The 7,994-nt window shown below is 45.8% G+C and overlaps 1 long non-coding RNA gene across 1 annotated transcript; it reads right to left on the bottom strand.

Moving 5' to 3' along the window:
• Nucleotides 1-2,338: 2,338 nt before the first annotated feature.
• Nucleotides 2,339-7,626, bottom strand: LOC138067663 (uncharacterized). Its single transcript, XR_011141950.1, has 3 exons — nt 7,288-7,626; nt 6,345-6,467; nt 2,339-4,762 (listed from the first exon to the last, which is right to left on the bottom strand). It is a non-coding gene; the product is annotated as an uncharacterized lncRNA (long non-coding RNA).
• Nucleotides 7,627-7,994: the final 368 nt, after the last annotated feature.

Here is a 7,994-nt window from a genome sequence, read left to right as displayed (position 1 = left end):
CCTTGTGTTGAGACTAACAAAATTATTGTAATGCATCCAACACAAGAAGTTTTCCAGTAGGAGCTGAGAGGAGCAGGAATGCTGAGCGCATTTTCATTCTTTGCCTGACAAAACCAGGGGGGGATGCTGAGGATATCAACAGGCAAAAGGAAGGGGATCTTTGCTTTCAGACCTGGAGATGTGTAGTTACATTTTGAACTGAAGCAGAGCCTAAAGCAAAAAGCCTGAGCCTCTAAGTAGACCCACCCAGTGCTTTTCAATATAGACGCATCACATCAGGTCCAGGAGAAGAAAACCCCATCTGGACAGCCCTGCACTGAAGGAACACAGCTCTGTGGCTTTAGGATCCAAGTGGCCAACTGATTGCTGGTGCTTTGGATCTTGAGCCAGCAAAGGTGGAACTTTGATCTATCTATTGTATCCTTTGGAACCAACTGTATTTATTTACAGGACAATCCCAGGTCCACTGAAGTCAGTGGGAAGTGTGCCACCAACTTCACAGGCAGCAGGCTGGTGCCTGCACCACAAGGGGTTGTCCTGCTCGCCTGCTCGCTGCCTTTGCTGCGCAAGGAACCACTAATGTGTGCCCTTTGGCTGCTTGCTGAGCTAAACCCATTTATCTGAACCATGACAGCATAAGAAGCAGTTTTAGCGATTAACCCAGTTTTGCTGCCATAGAATTAATCAAGCTGCCTCTTTTTATTTACTACGGGAGTCTGTTTTAAGTTTCCAGGCGCTCAACTGCAGGGGAAATAGACAGAGGGGGGGAAGAGCATTTTGAACATTTAAAATGGAGTATTGTTTTTGTTTAAGAGGAGGAGGGGGGAAAAAGAAGAAGATTGACAGCCGGGTGGCCCCGAAACAGAAGAGGGCTTTGTTTCTTCCAGCCCAGCCACAGTGCCGACAGCTGTCAGGTTGGCCTCTCCCATACGGGCCCGCTAATAATATCAGGAAGAATCACTGTATCCAGTTCAACAGGGAAAGGCTGAATATATTCATCAAAGCAGGATATGGGAGCCAAGCCAACAGGTCAGGCCATGTCTCAGGCTGCAGATATCTGGAGATCAGGATACCCTAGAGATCCAGGAGGGTTTAGATACTCCGCAGGTCTATAAGGCGGTGGAACTAATCTTTGGGGAAAGAGCAATGCAAGAAATCTGTCAGATGCTATGGAGAAGGGTGGCTAGAAGATGCTACCTCTCTTTGAAGTGGGTTAACAGGGTTAAGCATGCACTTTGAAGATCAATTATAATCTGAAACCGTGATGCATCCCACCTCCAGCCTGCTGTTCCTGGCCAGGGGCAAGGAACAGCGACCCCAGTCAGCAAACCCTGTGCGGACAGACGGAGAGGCAGGCGGCTGAGGAAGCCTTGAACCAAGGGCTTAGTGTTCACGTGGAAAAGGCCTGAGAGCCGCTGACCTGAGCTGTCCCCATGGTCCTGGGGCAGTGTTGCCTGGGAAGGGGGACAAGCAGCAAATTGTGGCCTTTGCCCACAGCCAAGTTCATACCATGACTCCAATACGCAGCCCCCAGCCGTGACTCACAGCAAGTAGCATGGCTCATGGGCACCCAGACCAGTCCTGGGGCCTCTGTCAGCCGTGGGTTAGACAAACGGCCAAGTTGCCTCACTTTCTCCCTCACCACTCTTCCTTGCTCCCCCCTGGCTGACTATATTGCTGCAGACCCCCCCCTCTTGCAGAGCCCTGCAGGGGCGGCACAGCCCCAACCCATTTCATTAGCTTGTTACAGTTCATTAGCACCTTGTTACAGTGCTTTGCCCCTGGTGTCTCCTAAACCACAGGGCACGTCTCCTTGCTCCCCTGAGCTCCTAGGAACCATGAGAAGCTTCCTGGAGATATGAGCAACTCCTTGTTTGTCAACTTGCAACTCTACTGCTGTTGCCACCCTTTTTGGCATGTTGCTTGCACCAGCACAGCTGCTCCAGCTGTGCCAGCTCACCCTTGGGCTCTTACAGGGCTATATTTCAGCTGGGGGACAAAAAACAGCTTATAAAATACTGCCTTGAGAGCATTAGGCTTTCTACCAGGATTAGGACCTTTTGGAGGCACTGCAGCGAGCAGGCTGAGGCTGGTCATTGTGCTGGGCGAAGGGTTGCGTTGCGCGGGGCTGAGCGGCTTGAGCTCAGGCAGAAAGGCAAACCTCGGGCACGACTGCTGCAGTACTTGCAAATAACAAAAATGCAGATAACAATCTAAGAGGAGCCGTGGAGCAGTTAATAGCCCACTCAGATTTGAAACTGTGGAAATGTGGAAGACAACTCGTTTCAGAGCTGTTTTATTCTGCCTCCATTAGCAGCAAGTACCCACAAAACTCATTAAGACGACAGTCAGAAAGCAGCTTTATTTGTAACAGCAACTGATTCTGAATTGCTTGACAGTTTTAAAAGTTTTCAGCTGACTCAGGCAGAAGAGGCTAGCTATGAATTGGACTACAGAAATGCTGAAATGAGATGTGAGAGCACAGAAAGGAAAAAAACGTATCATAGACCTTCTGCACTTTAAAAAGAATGCATCCTTTTTGCAAGGGTTTTCCAGTACTATCCGGGTGTCCCCAGCAGGGGGGAAAAGAGTCCCATTAGCTCTCACGAATGCTTCATAGGAGCGGTGGACATCACAGAAAAAAATCATTTGCCTGAAAGCAGCTGGGACCGTCCGAGCTTTTGTGGTTTGAACTGAGACACAGAGGCTAACGAGGCAATAGCAACAGCAGTGCCTCATTGCTAACATAAAAGTCACAGGCGGTGGAAAGGAAACAGGTGAAACCCAGCGTCTTGCAGTAGTGAGCTAATTGCCAAAAAGAGAACAGCAAAGAGACAGAGAAACAAATAAAAAAAACATAAAATGGGTAATAGTAACTGAAAAGCTATCCTTCACTGAGTTGAAGCATAGTATTTTTTGCTGGAAGATGACTCTGAAGTTATCCTTTGGGGAACAGGGAAGCTCTAAGCAGTGCTGAAGAGATGTGAAGCTCCTGCCCCTGCCTCCTTGGCATCTTCTTTGCCTCTCAGCATGTCCAAGCCAGCATGTGGCATGGCTGATCTGATGCCACATGGGTGCTGACAGCCAGCTGTCACCAAGCAGCCTTACTTTTCCCGCTGAAGAGGCTTGACTAATTTCCTCTTCTCTCCAGCCATGAGATTTTTTTTTTGCATGGAACTTGTAGGAACATTTTCTCTTGGAGGCCTCCATCCTTCTGCCTGGTTTGTTTGTATGGCCAAGAAATTCAGGTTATCACGGGCAGACAGAGAGATGGACAGAGGGACTGCACAGATGCAGTCTTCTTAGGGAGCTGTATTAAAAAAATTGGGACCCTATATCTACATATACCTGAAAAAATAAAGAAATCCGTAATGAAATCTTTTTTTTTTTTTTAAACTAGCCACCAAAGAAACACTTCTAGGGAGATAACAGATAGCAAATAGCTTTCTGTGAATCATCAGAGATCAGGCAGGTGCCCTCAGAGAAACAAAGCACATTTCTAGAGGCTCAGTTCCGCCTTTGGGGGACGCTTCTTCCTCAAACTGACATTTCAGTTACGTTCGGTCCCTGAGGTATTTCGCAAGAAAACACAACAACATATTTGATTGTTTAGAAAGTGCTGAACTTTACATAGATGACATTTGGAAACACAGAGAGATCACGACTAGAAGCTCCAAACTGCTTTGAAAGAAGCAGAGCTGCTGGACTCAATTGTATAGAAAAGTAAATTTAGGGTAGCAGAAATACCATGACCGGGGGAGAAGTTAGCGCAGTTATATTGCACTAACCTCAACTGCAAAATGTACTGGAAGTTCACAGTAAAGTTGCTAAAAAAGAAAGAGTGAAAAGATTTTTTTGCAAGAAAAAAGGCTCTGCAGGGAGAGCCGTGTTTCTCTACCATCCAAAGCATCAGTCTGTGTTGTGGGGTTAGAGCCTAATGAACACAAAATGTAGCTCTCGATAAAGGTTTTAAGAAATCCAGGCTGTTTCAAAGGCCCCAGTCTCGACAATGAGCACAAGATGAAAATGCCTGTCACGCATTTTAGGTATCGCTTCAGTTTAGTGAGCAGAAGCTTAAGCAGTTTGCAGGGAAGCGCAGACTTGGATACATTACTCCTCATTAACCCTGGGAGAAGAGCCGGTGTGGAGGAGAAAGGATATGCTGCATGGAGGAAAAGGTGTTGAGTCTGCCTCTACTCCACATTTAGCATCGTCAAACCACAGGAGAGCACCAGGCAAATAATTTGCCTCACGCTGACAGCAAAAAACACAAATAATGTGCACTGCCGAACGCGGTCATGGGGGAGCTACAGCGATGCAAGGAGACAACTAAGCCGAAAACCCGACTCTTCCCCACGTTAGCAGAGAGATGCTTCACTTTGCGCAGCAAGTGGCCTCACATGGGGCGCGGGGGCCACAGATGAGAGGCAGCCTGGTGGCCTGCGGACAACGAGCCTGTCCCGAGGGAACTGCCCTCTCCCAATCCTGGAGGTCATCATGCCCAATTTACCCTGCAGGGCCTGAGAGTAAATGAGCAGGCATAACGGCAGTATGGTTTCACAGCAACTGGAGCCAGAGTCGCGCGTGCCAAGTCTATGTAAAGCACCGATTTCTCACGTGCACCCACAGTCTCTCTCATTTCCGAGTATATCTTGAAATACATCCGTGTCCCTTGCAAAATCTTCCTTCCCTTCTTTTTCCCCAGCCAGGGAGTGCAAATGGGTTTGCAAACCTTAGTACATCATTTACAGCTGCTGTAAATCTGGAACAACGTACACTATCAGATGTGCAGGTCTCATTTATAAAGCAGGATTTATGGTTTCACCCCTTAGATCTGCAGATGGGTCTTATTGTGATTTATGCTTTTGTAGTGAAGGACCATATATAAGAATTACCTGATGTTATCAAGGGGCCCATTCTTCTTGGCCCTTATCTTTCTTCTGAAAGCAGAGACTACTTAATCACTGTTAGCTATATACTGAGCATAACGTCCTCTGTGATTTACCCATATCCCCGTTTTCAGTATTATTAGCTTGTGATGGTAGGACTAACGCTATGAAATACCCACAGCACATGCTGACTTGCAACTACCTATATAAATTATAAATGGCTTTTCAGTGACTATGTTGGTAAATACTTACAATCTTTTTAAAGGAGACTGCACCAATATTAACTGAAAGTTAGGATCAAACGGAGGTACAAAATCAGTTTTTGGGGTCTTCTGAGATCAGATTTGGTAGAGTATTTAGGTTTCCACAATTATTGGTGATGACTAAACTGCAATGGTGTAAGTTGTGGGAAACATACTTAATTCCCACTTCTCAGAAAGGTAGAGACCAGATTTCTGAAAGTATTCAGGCATCTAATTGGCACAAATTTAAAAAGCAGCCAGGCATCAGAATACATCAGAAGATCTTGCTTAGAGAAGTAGAGGGACACCTAACAAAAACTTAAAAATACCCCATGCATTAGGCTCCCATGGGCTTTACTAGATCTAGGTACCTAAGAGGTTGTGAGGAAGCCGCCAGGTTTCCTCATGCATCTTTCAGTGTCAATACGTCCTCAGAAATCAGGTCAATAACCTATTCTTCCTTTCATGAAACTTCAGCTCCTGAAGTTGTTTTGGTGTCTTACAATCATTGGAATCACCTATGAGGGCTTAGGTCTTACTGTGTAAGCCTGTGCCAGCTACACGGTTTTGCAGGGTCTGCAGCAATTTCTAGGAGAAGCTGCAGTGTTTGAATAGATCTAGTTACTCTCAGGTATGAGGGTCGCCAGGTGAAGGCTAAAAACGTGAAGCATAATGCAGCCTATCATGCAAATTCTCCCTGGCCATGTGGGCTTTATAGTCCATTCCTCCATTTTTGGTCCAGGAGAGATGAGGACTTTCTCCACTCAAAAATTTGAACAGTGGTGAGGCACTATCTTGACAGGCAAGTCTTTGACTCCTTTTCAGCCAAGGAGGAAATTAACCCTTGGCTTTCTGCTTCTTGCTGATCCCACCACTAGGAAAATCACAGAAAATGTGGCATTACCACTGCCTTTCCCACAGCCGCAACTGTGGGATGTAAGAGAAGAACCTAATTCTGTTTGTGGCTGTCTCTATACAAACAAGCTTTTAAAGCAGTCAGGCCCGAGCTCAGGCTTGGCATCAAGTACCACAATGGACAAGTCTCATGTCTCATCACATGTTCACCCAGACTGAAACAATAATCATAGAGCAACATCCTTCTTCCCCCATCCTTCTTCCGTCTTCTTCCCCCACCCATTTCTATATCAGCAGCAAGAAGGGCTCCCTGAGAAAAGGTGGGGGCAATGAGTAACTGCAGAGAGCACTTTCTTACCTTTATCTCCCTGAAGCTTTTTGCCTTCCAGGAGAGGAACTCACCCAGCTTACGACCATGCTTGTGCTTTGTCTGCCGTGATGGCAACTTCCCCTTCTCCCATGGAGAGAAAACAGCAGATTTCTGGAAATAAAGATGGGAATCTGGGTCATCTAAAAGATTACACAAAGTATGTCAGGGCTGGGTGGAATGGTTTGTTTAAATAAATTTGGCTTCAGGAAATGACTCTCAGAGTTGAGTTCTGGCTATTTTTTTACATCCACATGAAGGTATGCGATGTGCCAGGACTTTGATCTTAAGTGCTGGCACAGGATCCACAAAGGGTGAGATGTCAGGCATCAGGCTTAAGCTTTCGGTGAAGTATGCATAGATGCTGTAAAGTCCTTTTTGGAGCTTGCAAGTGTGCTAATCCATCTGCGTAGGCATAGCCGGTTTGTCTGAGGTATTCTTAGTGCATGCCTACCAGGCTGAGCTGCTGCACAGATTTAGGGAAAGGAATGCTAAATTTCTGGATCCCAATCAGCTTTAGATGGGTGTTACGTGCTGAGCTGCTCAGCCCCAACAGGACTGGGGCAGCTCCGAGTCAGAGAAGTTGCAACAACTCTAAACATCTGGGGAGCTTCAAATAGGGAGGTGCCATTGGAGTTGACATGGTTTGGAAGTTTGTCAAAAACTGCACAGGGATTTTTCTGGATCACAGTTTTAGATTTAGGCACCCCCATCCCACTTCAGGTTTAAGTCCTTTATAGGATCTTGCTCATACTACTTAAGTTAACTTCAAGAACTCTTCCTTATTCTATGTCTAGGTCAAGTTTCCAATGAATGCTCCATTTGCTTTCAGACTAAAAGCCTAAAGCACCCCAATTTAAGATTCTTAACTGCTAAGTAACATATATTTTTCATCAAAGCAAGCAGAACTTTTGAATAAGGTCTACATTCTTACCAAAATTTTAGCTTTCAGCTATTCTTGCTGTATCCATTTATAAAGGTGCAAGCAGGTTTTTTTTTTTTAAGTATAAAAATTAATTTCTTCTTCAGGCTCCTGTAATTCAAAAAGCAATTTAAAGATTACAAAATAAGACCCGTTCCAGTGCTTTCAATTATGCCTCACTATTCTCTCTCACACACAAAATTTAAGAGCAAAACCCTCAGCCCCAGAGGAGCATGTGAGATAACACAAACATGTGAAAAGGAGAAGGTGTGATGCTCAGCATTTTGTAGCTTTCTAAGTAGGCCTAGAAACATTTACAGCCTTAGCTAATCTCATTATATTTGCTTAATTAATGGGAAGAGCCTGTGTTAGAAAGCTGACAGGCTTTGATAGATGAGTACAGCTGCCCTGGCTTCCAGCAGCATGTGTGAGTGCTTAATGGGAGTAGGGTTGGGGATCGCAGGGGATGCAGAGCAGAGAAATAAATGTATAATAAATATGCATATAGTAAACGCTATAGGCATGCAGAACTCCAGAGACTAAGTGCTAGCTTTAAGCCACCTTTATGTTTGCTATTGTCTGTGGCTGTGCAGGGGCCCAGCTCATCACTGCTGTCTGACAGATGAGCCTTTGAGCTCCTCGGCATCGTCCTGACCTGCTTGCATTAGCCTCTGAGCCCCGGGGAGCAGCCGTGCCCTCTCCTGACACAGCCCAGTCCT

The sequence above is a fragment of the Struthio camelus genome, chromosome 6 (assembly GCF_040807025.1).
Source record: "Struthio camelus isolate bStrCam1 chromosome 6, bStrCam1.hap1, whole genome shotgun sequence".
NCBI classification, from domain to species: domain Eukaryota; kingdom Metazoa; phylum Chordata; class Aves; order Struthioniformes; family Struthionidae; genus Struthio; species Struthio camelus.
This window is presented reverse-complemented; position numbering and strand designations above follow the sequence as displayed.